Source organism: Cyprinus carpio, chromosome A2 (genome assembly GCF_018340385.1).
Source record: "Cyprinus carpio isolate SPL01 chromosome A2, ASM1834038v1, whole genome shotgun sequence".
Lineage (NCBI taxonomy): Eukaryota > Metazoa > Chordata > Actinopteri > Cypriniformes > Cyprinidae > Cyprinus > Cyprinus carpio.
In genome coordinates, this window is record NC_056573.1 from 27,933,358 (window position 1) to 27,953,357 (window position 20,000).

A 20,000-nucleotide genomic window follows, 5' to 3' on the forward strand; every position below is an offset into this window, starting at 1 on the left:
GCAGCAGTGACCTTCTCACAAAGGTCACCACACTCCCACACACACACACACACACACACACACACACACATACACACACACACACACACACACACACACACACACACACACACACACACACACATCTAGCCACACTCACATTATATCAAGAGCACAAGCACACACACTCACACACCAGCTGAGCCTGGTTTCTCCCGAGGTTTCTTCTCCATTTCTGTCACCGATGGAGTTTTGTTCCTTTGGCTTGTTTAGTTGGGGACACTTGACTGATTGCACAGACACTACTGAAGAGAGCTGAACTGGATGATGATGAATCACTGAATCATCGATGAACTGACTTTAGCTGGAAAATGACGTTTTTTATTGTCCTCTTGCATTTTTGACTAACTGTTTTCCTGTTTAATACTATAAAGCTTCTTTGACTCAATCAGTAATTTACAAATCAAAAGAACAATTTCAGTAAAATGCTCTTCCTGTTATTACAAACTCAACTTCCTGTGTCGTGACCAATTCTGTTCAGATTCACACTCTGAAAGGAGCCAGTTCTGGAGTTCTGAGCTTTACTGACCCACACACACACACACACACACACACACACGTATAAATGTATAAAATGTAATTTGATGATGTGATGGTCTTTCTGTGTTTCAGGGCTATCACAGGCCGAATCACTACATCGCTACACAAGGTGAGAGCCTGACATCATTTCCTCTGTGTGTGTGTGTGTGTGTGTGTGTGTGTGTGTGTGTGTGTGTGTGCGTGTGTGTGTGTGTGTGTGTGTGTGTGTCTGGAGGCAGATGCCCAACGTCCACTGGGTCTTATTTGGTTAGATTGAGTGTGTGTGTGTGTGTGTGTGTGTGTGTGTGTGTGTGTGTGTGTGTGTGTGTGTGTGTGTGTGTGTGTGTGTGTGTGTGTGTTGAGCTGCCCTTCACATCTCCTGAGCGATTAATCAGGTCTGGCTGTGATGTGTGGCACACGAGTAGCATATTAAATAAATGGATTAACAGAAGTGCGTTTGTCACTCGTCTAGTCTGGCCTGCCGAGGGCCGACGGTGGCGGCAGAGACATGCTCAGGGGTTAAAGCTGATGGATGAGTGTGTGTGTGTGTGTGTGTGTGTGTGTGTGTGTGTGTGTGTGTGTGTGTTAGGTCTCTGATGCAGATTCAGTCTGCCGATGTGGTGTGGGGAGTTGCATAATTAACTGTTTATTAGAGCATTGCATGCTGCTCTCCTCCGTGTCTCAATTAAAGCACACTTATACACACACACACACACACACACACACACACACATGGACGAGGGCCCAGCGTGTTTCTCTGCATACTAACACATCCATCACACTCTCTTCAAATATCTTCAAAAGGCCACAACTGTTTTACAAACAAAATCGGCAAAGCACTTTAAAGATGTATAATTGTATTTTAGATAATTTATTTTCAATTATATTTTATTTTACTGTATTTTAAATGCGTTTTAATATATGAAATATTCATCTTAGATGTGTTGAGACTTATGCTTTTAATTTATTTAAACAAATATATTAAAAATCTAAACACTACGTCTTATAAGTTCATAAGTTTGGGGTTGGTAATTTTTAAAATATTAAAAAAAAAAGTCTCTTCTGCTCAAGGCTGCATTTATTTGATCAAAAACACAGTTAAAAATAGTGAAATATTATTACAATTTCAAACAGCTGTTTTCTATGTGAATATGTGTTAAAGTGTAATGTATTTCTGTGATGCGCAGCTGTATTTTCAGCATCATTACTCCAGTCTTCAGTGTCACATGATCTTCAGAAATCATTCTAATATGATGATTTACTGCTCGAGAAACATTTCTGATTATTATCAATGTTGAAAACAGCTGTGCTGCACAATATTTTTGTGGAAACTGTGATACATTTTATTTTTCAGGATTCACAGATGAATAGAAAGTTCGAAAGAACAGCGTCTATTTGAAATATAAATCTTTTGTAACATTATAAATGTCTTCACTGTCACTTTTGATCAATTTAATGCAGCCTTGATGTATAAAAGTAGAGGTTTCTTTGAAAACTGTACATTATTTACATTTATATGATTAAATTAAATTACTTATATAGTCATATATACTGTAATATGTGGACATTATCTATTCAGATGTGCAATTTATATATATATATATATACTTGCTGCCTCAGCTAGATGTCTCAGTGGCGTTCCCTCGTCTTCCTCTTCTCTAATTCCCTCTGTCTCTCTGTCACTCCATCATTAAACGTGTTGCATCTTTAAATGCGAGACAGTAACAGCTTTAACGAATGCAGGGCGTCAGACTGATTTCATAAAGGACTTCAGGATGGGTTTATGAGCCGACAGGAGCTGGACTTCAGCATCAGGATTCTCTGAGAGCTGCAGCGATACATAATTCATCATCTTCACTCTGAGCTTGACATGAGAGACAGACAGACAGGAGTGAAGCGTGGGAACAGAAGCGGTCCTGAGCCGCAGCCCTGAGGTCGAGGTGTGAGACGTACCGGGAGAAACCCAGGGCTGATGGGAGATTTTTACCTCTGTGCGCTTGTAAGAGAATAATGTATGAAGACTGTCACTGTCGAGAGATCTGACCGGATAAAAGACCATCACTTTACCCAATGAGAAGAAAAGCTTCCTCTTCTGCTGCAGGAGAGAGACTCAACTAATGGAAGAGTTCAGCCAAAAAAACTGTCATCCTTTACTCAAAAGTACTTCAACTTGAACTATTATTGAAAATAATAATGGAAATATATATTGAAATCGGGGGAAGGTCAGAATCAGAATGCGTAGTTCGTGCATTAAAAAAAATGTCTGTCAAAACCGACACAGTGCTGAATGCTGCGACTTTTTAAGTTTTCCTTTCCAAAATATCCTGATGTTTATATGCATTCAGAACAGAAAACACAGAAAATGGAGACGCCACACATTTCAAATCATTTCATTTTTGTGGAGTGTTTTCACATCATTTTAACATTGCATCGACTATGTTCATTTTTATTTGAATTATCACTCAGTGGGTTATTGATCCATGTATTACTGTGTCTTTGGAAGGATTTTCTCTTTCAAATGCACTAAAATGCACAAATTTGTGTTATTTCTGATTTATTATATAGATAATGCAGGGATCTACCCAGCACTGTGCGTGTGTTATGTATTATGCATGTTAATGTCTTTGACAGACAGCATGTTAAAGCCACTCAGGCCATCATTTTCTCCTTTTCGGAAAGCGATGACTTAGTCCAAATATCCAGAAGTGTGAGGTTTCTCGTAAATATAACAGTGTATTGTGCACGTTATTGTTTGACAGACATCAATGCTGTGATATTCAAATTATGTGGATTTGAAAACAGATGGATCGTAAGGTAATAATTATTTATTTCTTAGTCAGCGGCAAGTATTCAGTTAAGCGACTGATTTGCCCATGAGTGTGTTTAATCGATAGTTTTAGTTCTTGACGGACCTGATAACATGCGTAATCTGTGTTTGATTTTGGGTGATTATAGAACATGCTAGAGATTATCAAAATACTTTTTGCGAAATTAAGTTTATTTTGTGTTACTCAAAGACTGACATGCTTGGCTTTTCAAAGATGATACATTCAGCTGTAGCAAATTTGTTGACTTTGGAAAATCAAGTTTTTCAGTGTGATTTTGATGCACAAAGTTGTTTTTATTGTATCTCATTACAAAAATCTTTTATTTAATGGCATGAAAATGCAGATCCTGTCAAAAATAATAGTGAAAAATCACTTTTTAATACTGTTATTCAATTATTACCCCTCTTTTTTTAACGTGCACACACACACACACACACACACACACACACACACACTCACACACAAACACACACTCAAACAGAGACTAAAATAAATGTACAAAGATCACCAGCCGTCAAACTTAACAGAGAACAAAAAACAGTATAAAGCTTTCTTAAAAGGGTTTTTAAAGTGGCGAATAAATGAACAGAATGTAATTTTTTGGGTGAGCTCACACCTTAATGAGATTTGTCGCGTGTGTGTGTGTGTGTGTGTGTGTGTGTGTGTGTGTGTGTGTGTGTGTGTGTGTGTGTGTGTGTGTGTGTGTGTGTGTGTGTGTGTGTGTGTGTGTGTGTGTGTGAGGGAGAGAGGTTGTGTGTGTGATGTTCTCTGCTGAGGTTTGGAGCTGCAGCTGTCAGTCCAGTTGAGCTTCACACACACACACGCTCGCTCGCTCTCTCTCTCTCTCTCTCTCTCTCTCTCTCTCTCTCTCTCTCTCTCTCTCTCTCTCTCACACTCTCTCACTCACTCTCTCTCTGGCAGTAAGGGCAGCTCTGGACTCTCCGCAGCAGCTTGAGCTCACAGTTATTAGATCAGTGTAGGAAAACCAGCAAAAACCAGTGAATCATCAGTAACTCTCCCTCGTTCATTAGTGCTGGTTCAGTCCTCACCAGTACTAGTGCTGATAGTGATGTGATAAACCGCTAGTCCTGAGCACTAGTGCAGCGCTTGTGCTCCAGTCGTGAACAATTCCTCAAATCAAACGTCTGATACACAAACCTAGCAACCATCCAGAGCACCTTAGCAACCACACAACAAAACACTGACAGTCTCGGCAGGTTGAGCCGCAGTTTCCTCTGGTTTTATTGCTCTAATCTGATGTTTAGTGACTATAGTTTTAGTAAAATAGGTGAGCAATGCTGCAGTGTGTGTGTGTGTGTTGCAAACATGTAATATTAATGAGCAAACAGAGACTTTCTGTCTATCAGTGTGTTTTATATTATGCTGTTATAGGAGAATTCAGCAGCTCTCACACACTCACACACACACACACACACACACACACATCAGATGAGAAATGGTGGGTTTCCAAGAATGACTGTCAGCAGCTCTTGACAGCTGAAGTTTGTGATACGGGATGTGTGTGCAGTTTTTACCCCTTTTTGGCAGAATCTTCAGACTTCAGCATAAAGTTTCCTCTTGTTTTTTCTCTCTCTTCTCTCTGTTTTTATTTATTTATTTTTTAATTTTTTTTTGCTGAAACTTCTCCAATAAGTTCAGTAGCAAATTTGTTTTGCTGGTAATGTGCAGTTGAAGATATTCTGGGAATGAAGCACCAGGTGCGCGTCGGGAAGCGCCGCTCTTGACTTTGAGCTCGACTGTCATCAAGTGTTTGCGGTGCTTTCGCGTGTGAAAGCCTCTTGATTGGAGCGAGAGAAGCTCCCTGCTGTTAGTGCTTCATATTAGTGCTTTTAGTTATTGGCATCAGTCTGATTTGGCCCATATTAAGATCCGATAATATCAGGTCTTATTTAAACTTTTATTTTTCTGTGTACTGTATGTTCATGCATGTTTCCTAAAAGATGATTAAAATAATTAAAGCAAAGTAGTGTTATGATTTTAACAGATTTAGCTGTAATTTAAATCTTTTCACCAGCGTTTCATTTCATTCACATCCTCTATTTTATTATTCTTTTTTAATTAATTAGTTTGTTTATTCATATATTTGTTTATATATTTTAATGCACAATGCATGTGGTTGCAGAGAAATTAATACTCTTAATCAAATTTGTCACGACACCAGAACACTGTTTATTTAAACCAAAACATTGCAGATTTCATAACCCTCAATAATCACCACAAACTAATACCAATACTAATTGCTTTTATCATCTTCAAATGTAAATGACCCTACAGTCCAGCTCTAACCTGATAAGTGAGATAAATACATTATTTATTAATATTGGTAATGATTAAAATGACTTATATTGAGGTTTAAGATTTTAGCAATTGGTAGTTTAACCAGAAAGTTATTTAAAAATCATGCTTTAATACTTATTTACATAATACTTGTAATGCATAATACTTAAATAGATAAAAATGTTGCTAAGAAATAAATTAATGTCCTGCTTAACATGAAAAAAAAGATATATTTAAAAGAAATTCATAATTAGATTTTAGTAATAATTCGAATTTTATTTTAGTTTTATATTTCCTGTTTTCACTTAACATTAGTTAAAGTTTGAGTAATTTTGTTGTGTATTGTCATTTTTATTAGTTTTTTTTTCACGTAAATAGTTTTAGTTTATTTTTATTGTTTACATTGATTTTTTTTAAACGTTCACTCAGACATTTCTAGTAATTTTCACTAATTACAAAGAAATGGCAAGTTAAATTGAATTTTTAAGTAGAAAATAAATTTTCTTGTAAAATGTACAACAAATAATATTTATATTATTATGAGTTTTTAAAAATCTTTTTTTTTTCTTTTTACACTGTAGTTTTTAGTTTTTTAGGTATTTTAGTTTTGCCAACTAGCAAATGATAATATAAGTTTACATTTTTTCTATTTTTATTTCATTAAATTTTGTTTCAAGTAAAAATATTAGAGTTTAGTTTAGTTTGAGCTCATTTTGAGGAATATCATTTTGTTCTGTATGATCCAAATCAATCAAAAGAGACCAAATATCCAAAGCAAAAATAGCACTATTTGATATGTGGTGATCAGTGGGTGGCGCTGTAGAGCAGATCCACTGTGGTGTGAGTCTGTAAGGAATCAGTGAATCTGCTGCTAGTTCTGATGGTGAAGGAGCTTGAGCAGGTTCTGTTGCAGATCATTTGCTCGTGTGAAGCAGAAGCATGTCTTCAGATGTCAGTTTCTGGAAACACCTCTGCCAGACTGTCACACGTGTGTGTTTGTGCCGACGGTAACTGTTGAAGATGAGAGCGTGTGTCTGACAGGCTGCGGTGTGGCGTTACAAACCCACTCAGCAGATGTCCTGCTCGCCTCCCATCATCCCAGCGTCCCCTGAGACTCGTGGGCCGGCCGAGTGGGAGCGAGAGAAGACATTCGAGCCATCGAGGCGCGTTTCAAACCTCACGACTGACGAACACGGAGATGCTCTTACAGCCTGAATGTGAACTAGTTCAGCTCAACATCAACATACTGCCATATCTTATACTGAAAAATCTACTCATGTCTTCATATTTTGGTTCCATGAAGCAAAGATTTTAACATTGTAGCATTAAAGTTCTGTGTGTGTTTGTGATTCAAAGGGACAGTTCACCCTTAAATGAAAATGTGCTGTTAATTTACTCACCCTCAGGCCATCTGAGATGACTTTGTTTTCTTCAGTAGAACAGTAAAGAAGATTTTTAGCTGAAACCGTGCTCCTTGATGATTCATACTGTCACTTTGAAAGTCAAAAACACATATATAGGCAATACAAAATTAATCCCCGTGACTCTTGACGATATATCGAGGTCTTATGAAGCGAAACAATCAGTCTGTGCAAGAAACTGAACATTATTTACAGCATTATTATTACCTGTAATCCAGAGACTCAGGCAAACAGTCCAGAGTGATGTTCAATTCACAAACTAATCATTCTTTTGAACTGATTGTTTTTAGTGAACTAGTTGAATCAGTTCATCGAATCGGACTGAATCATCTGAATCGGTTCGCGGCTCGAGCAGCACAGATCACAGTTCGCTCAGTCACACAATGACATAACAGATGCTCCATTATATTATTAAAGCACCCAATAATGACGTGAAACGTGGATGTTTTTTGTGTCTAAAGCATATGAAGCGAATAAACTCGTCTTCATCAGCTCACTGTTTTACATAAACCATGAGAAACCATAAAAACGTTAATTTGACCCTTCATTCAAGTGTTGGGTTCACGCATACACAGATCAGCGGCCCATCGGCCTTCGGTCCGAGTCGAACTGTTTCCTCAGTTCAGTGACTGTTGATTCTTAACTGAAGCACTGAATGATTCATTCATCACAGGATCTGATTCGCCGCTTTTTCAGCTCATTTCCAGTCGGAGTGACTTTCAGGTGTCTGAAAGTGAGTTCTGATTCAGTAACTTGCAGAATTGAATCAATTCATTGAAAAGAACTGTTCAAAAGAATCAGTTCACAGAAAAGAATCATATTACCCTGTTTGGCTGAGGCTCTGGATTACAGGTAATAATAATGCTGTAAATAATGTTTCTTGCACAGACTGATCGTTTCGCTTCATAAGACCTTCATATATATATATTCAATGCTATGGAAGTCAGTGGCTACCATCAACTGTTTAGTTCCCAACATTCTTCAAAATATCTTCTTTTGTGTTCAACAAAAAAAAGTGTGTGAGTGTGGGTGAGAGAGAGAGAGAGAGTGTGTGTGTGTGTGTGTGTGTGTGTGAGTAGGTCTGAACTCACATTAAGAGCTCATAAAGCCACTTTTAATAATTTGTCAAAAGTAATTTTCTTTTTAGAATCAGCACTTGATTAAAAACAATATTAATTCAGATTAATTGGTCCCATAATGGAATAACTCCCCAAAGGTTGTTCAGTTAAGCTGATGATGAAGGTGTGATTATATTTGAGTCGGTCGTGTGTTTTCTCTCTGCAGGACCGATGCAGGAGACCGTCATCGACTTCTGGAGGATGGTGTGGCAGGAGAACACGGCAACCATCGTCATGGTGACCAACCTGGTGGAAGTCGGCAGGGTGAGTGTGTAACAGCGACCGTGTTTTTGTGCGAACATCTGCATCTCACATCATCTACACTACAGCTGTTACATCAATTATGAAACAAACTCAGTTTCAGATGTAAAGCAGCTCTACAGGAGACAATAGAGTCATTATTCAGATCAGTTCTGTTTAATAACCAGTAGTGAACAGTAGCATACTATTTTTTTTCTTTGTTACTGTACTTATGTGTATTTTTCAAGTATCTGTAGTTTATAAGTGTATTTTTGTTACTTTGGGAAACTTTTGCCACATCCTGAAGCATAATGTTGTCCTGTTTACTACATTTTGGTGTGAACTATCGCTTTAATGATCTTAAATAAGATTCATTTTCATTATACAGAATATATGTTTGTAATGTATAGGGTCAAATGTGAAAGTTGTCTGTGTGTGTGTGTGTGTGTGTTGTCTATGTTTGGCTGGTGTCTGGAATTCAGATGAGTGTGTGAAATCGACTCCCGCAGGATCACTTGCAGAGTAAATGATGCATTCTGGGCTTCATCGATGTGAAGTGGCCAGAAACTGATCAATGAAGCTCATTATCAGACAGAACAGCACAATCCACCCAGTCTACACACAGACAGACTAGAGTTTCTGACAATTACATTGCATCCTTTTAAATAATAAAACATTTGTTTATTTAATGCTGTGAATGAGTTTATGTATTTCAGCATTGAATATAGACACATTTGAAATCAGCTCATTTAATTAAAGTAATTTGCAGCCTGATTCATTGAATTATTATTAAGGTTCAACATGTTTAAAAGTAGACCTGGATGCAGTAAGACTGAATAAACCTCATCATGACAGTTTTATAAAGACTCATAATTTGTTTGAATAGTTTGCTCATATGCAGTAGATCTGTTGAGGATGATTTCTGCTCATACATTTCAATCAAAGTCTTGCTCCTAAAATATGAGTTAAAAACTCAAACATCCAGTCCTGATGCTCATCATGCATTTGTCATTGCATTTGTAAATCATAATAATGTCATTGATTCTAACGGTTGACTGGTGCCGGATCAGAACGGATGGCTTTGATAATGCTGTTGAACAGAGCTTCAGCTCATGGAGGCTGGATCAGTCGTGGATCTCCTCTGGTCCAGCTGTGCAGATGTGTGTGGTGCTGCTCTGTTATATGATGCTGATCTAATGTGGGCTTGAGCGGCGCTGCTTCCCCACAGAGACCATAAACCCACCGCCGCGCTCCACTGCAGCCACACTCAGCTCTGCCATTCTATCTATCTATCTATCTATCTATCTATCTATCTATCTATCTATCTATCTATCTATCTATCCAACATCCATCCATCCGTCCATCGTTAATCCCTCCATCCATCATCCATCTTTAATCCATACATCATTAATCCCTTCAGCCATCCATCCATTGTTAATCCCTCCATCCATCATCCATCCATTATTCATCCATCTTTAATCCCTCCATCCCTCATCCATCCATCTATCATTAGTCCCTCCATCATCCATCCATCCATCATTAATCCCTCCATCCATCATCCATCCATCCATCTTTAATCCCTCCATCCCTTTATCCATCCATCCATCCATCATTAATCCCTTCATCATCCATCCATCCATCCATCCATTGTTAATCCCTCCATCCCTCATCCATCCATCCATCATTAATCCCTCCATCATCCATCCATATTTAATCCCTCCATCATCCATCCATCCATCCATCGTTAATCCCTCCATCCCTCATCCATCCATCCATCATTAATCCCTCCATCATCCATCCATATTTAATCCCTCCATCCCTCATCCATCTTTAATCCATAAATCATTAATCCCTCCATCCCTCATCCATCCATCCATCATTAATCCCTCCATCATCCATCCATCCATTGTTAATCCCTCCATCCCTCATCCATCCATCCATCATTAATCCCTCCATCATCCATCCATCCATTGTTAATCCCTCCATCCCTCATCCATCTTTAATCCATAAATCATTAATCCCTCCATCATCCATCCATCCATCATTAATCCCTCCATCATCCATCTGTCCATTTTTAATCCCTCCATCCCTAATCCATCCATCGTTAATCCCTCCATCCCTCATCCATCCATCCATCCATCATTAATCCCTCCATCATCCATCCATCCATTGTTAATCCCTCCATCCCTCATCCATCTTTAATCCATCCATCATTAATCCCTCCATCATCCATCTGTCCATTTTTAATCCCTCCATCCCTAATCCATCCATCGTTAATCCCTCCATCCCCCATCCATCCATCCATCCATCATTAATCCCTCCATCATCCATCCATCCATTGTTAATCCCTCCATCCCTCATCCATCTTTAATCCATCCATCATTAATCCCTCCATCATCCATCTGTCCATTTTTAATCCCTCCATCCCTAATCCATCCATCGTTAATCCCTCCATCCCTCATCCATCCATCATTAATCCCTCTATCCATCAGTTGTTAATCCATTTATTGTTCCATCCATCCAAACGTTTAGTATGATTTTTAAGATATTTGGTTCACAGGGACACAGTGTAAACCTCATAAACTATGTTTACATTTTAAATACCCATGTCATTATACACATAAACCATATATTCAAGCACACACACACTCTTTCTCACTCACTCACACACAGATTCAGTCCTAATTACTGAAAGGATCTGATGGTTCTTCTGTCATCTGATCCTGGAGGAGGACTCTGAGATGGAGTCGTTTGGAGGCTCGTCTCAGCGGGAGACTCTCGTGTGTCTCCGTCTCGTGTCTCCAATCACATTCCGGCTCTAATGATGCTGGAGAAAATTTAATTTCTGCACCCGATGTATCGCTGGGGTAAAAGCAAGTGTCACAATCCTCCGTGCTTCTCTCTCTCTCTGTTGTGCTCGATGTCTTACTGTAAAGCAGATTTTTATAATCATGTTGTCATATATACTGTGCTTATGTTTATTCGTGTTCTATTGCATTGGAAAGCGTGTGCGGCTGCAGGCTGAGAGTTATTAGTGCTGCTGTTCTAATTCTTCTGATTCTCTGATGACTGGATTATATTGCCACATAATGAGGTTTTATTTGCGTTGTGTGAGAAGTGTAATGGAGTTAGAGCTGAACTCACTCCAGACGTGATCTGTGATCCGGTCCGGTCGCTCTGTGAGTGTCAGGCGTGTGAGGTCAGGTATCGTGTCACATCTGGAAGTGCAGAACTCATTTAGCTGAGCGTAATGTGTGAATGAGAACATTACTGTGTGAATTACATCACAGAGAGACTCGACACCCGTCTCACTCATCAGGAGACGAGCAGACAACTCTGGAGAAGCTTTCATTTTAATTATTTTAATTTATTTATTCTACTAACTTGTTTGTTAAAAAAAAAATATTTCAAATGTAAAAATAGTATTTAAGGTGTGTGAACTCATAAACTGAAGGTGTAAAAATATCTGACTGGCTTCTCTTTTATTAGAAGACTTTATAGCAGTGCATTGATGAATTCTTGATTCTGATTGGTTGACAGACTTTCCAAAAGTTGAATAATTAAGTCTGTCCATGTTTATTGACAAGGGATGGTTCTAGATCAATTTCATTTTAAGGAACCACCAAATAAATAATCATAACTTTTAAAATATAGCCTGCCATATTTTTTCGTTTACATTCATCTATTCATTGATTTATGGATGACAAAATTTGTATGTAAAAAAATATTTAGAAATATTTAGAAAGAAAACACAGTTGTAAATAGGGTTAGGAATGGAATTCCTAGTTTATTGACTGGGAATTTTCAGGAATTCAATGATTCCAGGTTTGTTAATATTAAAGAAGCACCAAATAATTAATGAAAACTCTTCACATAGAATACATCAGAATGTTTGTTTTTATTTTTTTTTTATTTTAAAAAGTTTGTTTGTAAAAAATAAAAAAGTAAAAAAAAAAATATTAAAATAAAAAACCTTTGAAAATAATTATTAAGGAATGTTAACTGATTAATTGAAGGTGTAAAAATATCTCTCTGGCTTTGATTTGATGATTACATCTCTTGACATTTTAGAGTCATTAAATGTTGCAAATGCTATAAATGATTTTCAGAAACATATGAAACTATTGAAAGAGGTATTTATCTGTGGTTACTGTGGTAACAGATGCTGATCTGTGATGCTCTATGCGTTCAGAAATCGAATCAATAGGAGTTAATGCGGTTGAAATGAGAGCGTATGGAGGACGATCCTCACGGTGCATTGATCTGAACATCAATACGTGTGTTAATCAGGAGCGATTTGTTAATCATCACCGCCGCTGAAGGGTTAATTTAATGTGATCAGGTGACATTTGAAACTGAGCGCTGTCACATGCCACCGTCACAGACGAAAGGTCAGACACGACGAGCTTCGACAGTGTTTCTGATGCATGAAGAGATGCTCTCCATCTCCACATCGGCATTTACTCTTCAGAAAGTCTACAAATCTACTAGAATGTACTCTGTAAAAAACATTTTCATCATTCGTTATCATAACTTTTCACAAATCTCTTCTCAGATCAGCTTAGGTTCACAAATGTTGTTCAGATAACTTCAAATTTAGAGTTTTGTTGAATAATCTAATCTCTTTCTTTGTATCAACTCAAATTTGTAGTTTAAATAAACTCAAAACTTGATTTGTTGTTTCAAATTTTTCAAATTGCTTTGATCTAAATGTGTTGGTTAGGCTACTTAATTGAAGTTAAACTAAGAAATCATTTTTACGGTGTAGTATTTTTAACATCAAAACTGATTGAATACTGTAAAAAAAATGTTAGGATTAGTTAACATAAGTTTTTCTTTTAGTTTAGCTTATCAAATTAATTTAACCAATTTCAATTTTATTTTTTAAGTTATACGAGATGAACTTCAGTTTTTAAGTCCGTTCAGTGGTTCAGTATTATTTAAGTTGATATGACTTGTACTGCCAATTTGATTATAAAATTTATATGTAATATAAACTTGCAATTTTGAGAAGAAAACTCCAGTGAGAGATTATCTTAAGATAAAAATCAAGATTTGCGAGTTACAAAAGTTGCAGTTATTTAGTTTATATTTATATATATATATATATATATATATATATATATATATATATATATATATATATATGAATTGCAATACGCAATTACTTTTTTAAATTTTTTATTTATTTACACTGTTGCAGAACGTCCATAATTTTTACTATTTTGTATAACTTTTATCTAATGCACTTTGAATTTCCATTGTATTCATTGAATGTGCTGTGTAAATAAACATGTGTTGTATAGATCATCTTATTTGGAGAGTTTCAGAAGAAACAGCAGTTCTGACCGTTGCGAGCCGGACTCGAAGCTGTGCTCCTCTGATGAGGGTCTGTGTGTGTTTGTGTGTGTCAGGTGAAGTGCTGTAAATACTGGCCAGATGACACCGAGATCTACAGAGACATCAAAGTGACGCTGATCGAGACGCAGCTTCTGTCCGAGTACGTCATCAGAACGTTTGCGGTGGAGAAGGTGAGAGGCGCACTTAAATACTAGATATATTAGATACTTAAACAATTCTATAAAGTGCATAGTTTATAGTAAGGGAACGAAACTTTGCAAATGCTTTAAAACCCTCAAAATACACATCATTCATTTTTTTCAGATTTTTTACCATTATTTTTTCAGAGATATAACCATTTGTAAATAAAAATGTTACACATTTTGTGTTTGGGTCATTTTGATGTATGGAGTATAATTAGTGCCAGAAACTTCAGTAAAATAGTATGGGGTATAATTAGTGCCAGAAACTTCAGTAAAATATATTTCTCCATATCTCACACACTCTTGGGACTGGATTTTGCTGATAAATATGAATATGTTCATCTATTGACAAACCATTGCATATTTTTTAGTTACACTCAGAAAAAAAGGTACAAAGTGGGGCTGTTTGAAAATCTTTTGTACCTTTTTTTCTGAGAATGTATTGATGAACCTTTGCAGCATAGAAACCGATCACTTTTGTTAATCTAAAAGTCAAAGTTTATGCAAGTAAAATGAATGTATTTTGTTTGAAAACATAATATTTATGTTGTTTTGATGTGGTTTTGTTAGAAATAAATACAGTATGTAGGTTTCATGTTTTTGAACGGTCATGAGTTATTCAAAGGATTTAATGGAAAGCTCTTGGTTAGCTGCTGCTGCTGTAGTAATTTTGGCAGATTTTAGTGAGTCGGCAGCAGATATAAGGTGTGTGAAAGCGAGGCGATGATGAAGTCTCTGTCCGTTCCGCAGCGAGGAGCTCATGAGATCCGTGAGATCAGTCAGTTTCACTTCACCGGCTGGCCGGATCACGGCGTTCCGTATCACGCCACGGGTCTGCTGGGATTCGTGCGCCGGGTCAAAGCCAAATCCCCCACCAACGCCGGACCCATCGCGGTGCACTGCAGGTACCTGACCACTCCACATCAAATATGGGCTCAGGGACTCTCAGAGAGCCTTTATAACACCAACATGACTGTCTGATTTCAGTTGTTGTTGTTTTGGATATGTTTATAATTTATACATTTTGAATTATAATAACAAATTATCTAATTTAAAAATATTAGATTTGTATTTATTATTTAAATTGCCTTGAGAAGCTGCTTCTATCTAGGGTTAGGGTTAGGATTGAACATGGATTCGTTATTATAAAATGAATCCATGTTCAGTTTTTGCTTAATGTAAAAGTATAAAGCACATCATGAAACACTCATTGTAAGATTTTTACTGTTTTACTGATTTTTACTGTAATAAGAATTTACTGTTGGTATTATTATATTAACACTTCCAGTCAAAAGTTTGAAATAATTCAATTGAAATAAAAAGAAATATTTAAATTAAAAGAAGTAAAAATTGAAATAAGTCTCTTCTGCTTACCAAGACTGCATTTATTTGACTAAAATACAGTAAAAACAGTAATATTGTGTAAAAGAGAGACTTCTTTTTAAAACATAAAATAATCTTAATTTTTCCACAGATGTAATGCAATATATAAAGTAAGAATTGTGGGATAACAATTAAGTCACGATTACCTTTTTTATTTTATTTTTTTTATGTGGCAGAAGCAATAAAAAAGAATTGCAAGATGTAAACTTCTTTCAAAAGCATTAAAAATCTTAATTATTCCCAACTTTACGTATGCACAAATCAGAAACTCATAATTCTGAGATGATGTAAACACAGCATTTATTTTCCAGCTCACAAATAAATTTCCAATTCAGCTGAAGGTCTTTCTAAACGGATGCTGCAGTGTAGGCTGATTTTATTGTGTTTCATTCCTCTGGTTTTATCTGTTGATCTGAATCTGCGTTTTGATTGGTCGCTCACAGCGCGGGGGCGGGGCGAACGGGCTGCTTCATCGTGATTGACATCATGCTGGACATGGCAGAGCGGGAAGGTGTCGTCGACATCTATAACTGTGTGAGAGAGCTGCGATCTCGAAGAGTCAACATGGTCCAGACCGAGGTACTCCTTCCCTCACCTTTGACCTCTGACCTCTTCACCTCACTGAGCCTAGCAAATACATGTGAAAACGCTGACAGTATCCTTGTTGTCTGAATACTAGATGTTATTCACAGTTCAGTGTGTTGCAGTGGTTACACTTTGATATATATTTAATTTATTTTTATTAAATATGTTTATATTTATGTGTAAAGTTAATTTATTTATAGGTTAGTGTATTCCTTTGTTCACAATTTGATATATTTTTAATTTTTTAGGGGTTTGAATATGGTTCTGTTATAGGGGGGTTTAGGAATTAGTGTGTTTTCCTCTCCTGATTCCAGCACGTCAGTCACGCCGCTGCTGTTTTAACCTGTCAGCGTCTCATAAACACTCTCAACCAAGAGCTGATTGGCCCGATGCAGGTGCTTTGATAGCTCTGATGATTGTGGTTTGTGAGTCGCGGTGCGTTCGGACAGGTTTCTGCAGCATCTGGTCTGGTTTCACCGCGACTGCGCTCTGATCGCAAGCATCATGTTTAATGAGAAGCACAGCCTCATTCACCCTGCTTAAGTTCAGTGACCTTCAGACGTGTGTGTGTGTGTGTGTGTGTGTGTGTGTGTGTGTGTGTGTGTGTGTGTGTGTGTGTGTGTGTGTGTGTGTGTGTGTGTGTGTGTGTGTGTTTTGCTCGCAGGTGTTTTGGCACGCTTTGACACCCGACGGGCGCATGTTACCTTTTACACGCATGTTTGAACCATCACTAATCATTTGGGACGACACACACTCGTTAGAGCTCCTCTGCTGATTGAGTGCTTTTTAGGTTGCATCACGTCTTGATTCTGACTGGATGTGCTACAGGAAAGGTCAGAGGTCACAGCAGATGCCTAATCAGAGACGCGCTGACCCCGTCAGAAGCGACAGGCCAAGATGCTGTGGAAATGTCACTTCAGCAGTGATTTCCATCAAACACGCGTCTGCTCCACAACTTCTGAGTGATTCCGGGCGAAACGCTGACGACTCGCTGCTAATAAAGTTTGATGATCTTTCTGTTTTATAACGTCAAATCTCTCTGAAACAAATGAGTGCAATCACAGCGGCATCTGCATTTGCAAAACTGACAAAATCCATGAATACAAAACAGATGAAGGGAGAAAACCAGCACAGCGATGGAGGAAACCAAACATTTATTTCTGGAGAAAACTAGAACTGATTCATTGTACAGTGAGATGTGACCAACCCTGCAGTTCAGGAGTTCATTCAGGAGCTTGGGGTGTTTTTGTAAGAGTCTCTTCTGCTCAGCAGGGCTGCGTTTATTTGATCAAAAATACAGCAAAAATTGTGAAATATTATTATAATGTAAAACAGCTGTTTTCTGTGTGAATATCTGTTAAAGTGTAATTTATTTCTGTGATGTGCAGCTGTATTTTCAGCATCATTACTCCAGTCTTCAGTGTCACATGATCTTCAGAAATCATTCTAATATGCTGATTTGCTGCTCAGGAAACATTTCAAATCAAACATAATTATGTTAATTTACTATTAATTTATATTTACATATTTATATTAATTTACATTTGTTATTTTAAAATTAAACACTTTATATTAATCATTATCATTATCATTTCCTAATATTAATAAAATTTATTTTTGTTTACAATTTTTACTTTACATATTTATATTACATTAACATTTATACTATTAATTTTAAATTATTTAATTTTAATTACAATTTTATATTAATAATTTACTTAATACTTAATTTCATTTTCTTAATTATATTAATAACATATTTGTTAATTTACAATTATATATATATATATATATATATATATATATATATATATATATATATATATATATATATATATATATATATATATATATATTTACATATATTAATTTAACATTTATATCAATAATTAATATTGTTTAATAATAATTTTAAAAATATTTGTTTTTAATTTTCTTAATTACATTAATGACATATTTATATTAATTTATATTAACATATTCATATTAATTAAAATGTTATATTAATAAATTACACATGATTTAATTTTAAGTCAAATTAATCATTTATATATATATATATATATATATATATATATATATATATATATATATATATATAAATGATTAATTTTACTTAAAATTTAATCATTTTTAATTAATGATATATGTATGTATATATATATATATATATATATATATATATATATATATATATATATATATATATATATATATATATATTCGTTTTTATTATTATTATTATTATTATTATTATTATTATTATTATTATTACAAATATTTAATTTTAATTTCCTTATTTCCTGAAAACAGTTGTGCTGCCGAATATTTTTGTGGAAACGGTTTTATTTTTCAGGATTCACAGATAAATAGAAAGTTCAAAAGAACAGCATTTATTCCCAATAGAAATTTTGTCTGTCACGTTTGATCAATTTAATTCGTCCTGGATCAATAAAAGTATTAATTTCTTTAAAAAACAACAACATTTAACTCTAGTGGTTCTGTCATGATTATAGATGTGATAATCTTCAGTCGTGCTGGATCTTGTTTCTTGTGTTTGTCAGGAGCAGTATGTCTTTATCCATGACGCCATATTGGAGGCGTGTCTCTGCGGCGACACCACCATCCCAGCCAATCAGCTTCGCTCTGTTTACTACGACATGAACCGATTGGATCCTCAGACCAACTCCAGTCCAATCAAAGAGGAGTTCAGGGTGAGACACGATCGAGTGATTCCACAGCCGTCACGTTATTTCTAGCTGAAGATATGAAACACTTTCTGTGTTGCTGCTTTGATTTGATTTTACAAAGTGCTGTGGTGAAGAAATGGTCAAATATGAGCGTCTGTATTGAATATCAGCGCACAGTATTTCAGTGAGCCACTGCATCAGCATCAGGCCGTTTTAAACGCATTATCAGCACTGATTTGATTTGACCAGTACTGCAAACAGAAAATATCAGGTTTCATGCACTAAACGCTTCATCGTCTCTTCTACTGTACACATTTATAGAAAGATCAAAACTACTGTAGACAAACACACATGGAATATTCGCACTCATTAAAAATTATCTGTCCGATGTTGAGTAAAATGTTGAAACATTACGAAATGATTTTACTCAGTATTTACAAATATCACTCTTTATGTATAATGCATTATGAAGGTATTCATATCTTTTCATACATAACTGTAACCAAAGTTAAAATGCATTATTAATAATAACTAATGCATTAAAAACACTTTTATAATGCTGTATTTTTTATGTTTTGGTTTAAGGTGTTGTGTTAACATGTCATTTTTTTTTTTTTAATGATTTTTACTTGTTTTTTTGGAAAAATAAATCATCAAATGTTTGTGAATGGTGTAAGAAAAAATAAAAGTTAATTTAAAGGCTTATTTGTGTGACTTCATGAGCAAAAACTTTTTTAATTCATATCTGAGGTCATTTTGCATCTTGCAACTAAACTGAAATCTTGATTTATGAATGTTTAAATACAAGACAAAAATACTGAGGAAGAACAGCATTTACAATAAGGTTCATTAGTTAACATGAACTAAGCATTAACACTTCTACAGGATTTACTAATGCATTATTAAAATGTTGTGCTTGTTAACATTAGTTAATGCACTGTCAACTAACAATGAACGACTGTATTTATATCAACGTTAACAAAGACGCTGCAATAAATGTATTGTCCGTTGTTTGTTATCGTAAAGTGTTACCATTTTTTGCAATGTTTTAATGTCACTATGAAATGTCAAGTTTTAGTGCGAATGCTGTGTGTGTTTATTAAATCAGCTGAAATGTTTAAATGTAATGCTGATAGTCTGATGGTGGGGGTGATGTCTAGTGAAGATGTCTGTGTTGTTGTCAGACGCTGAACATGGTGACGCCGACGCTGCGTGTGGAGGACTGTAGCATCGCTCTGCTGCCGAGGAACCACGAGAAGAACCGCTGCATGGACGTGCTTCCTCCTGACCGCTGCCTGCCCTTCCTCATCACCATCGACGGAGAGAGCAGCAACTA

General features: G+C 36.1%; 1 pseudogene; it reads left to right on the forward strand.

The window, feature by feature from the left end:
• LOC109074025 overlaps positions 1–20,000 on the forward strand; it is a 115,473-nt pseudogene that overhangs the window by 86,341 nt on the left and 9,132 nt on the right.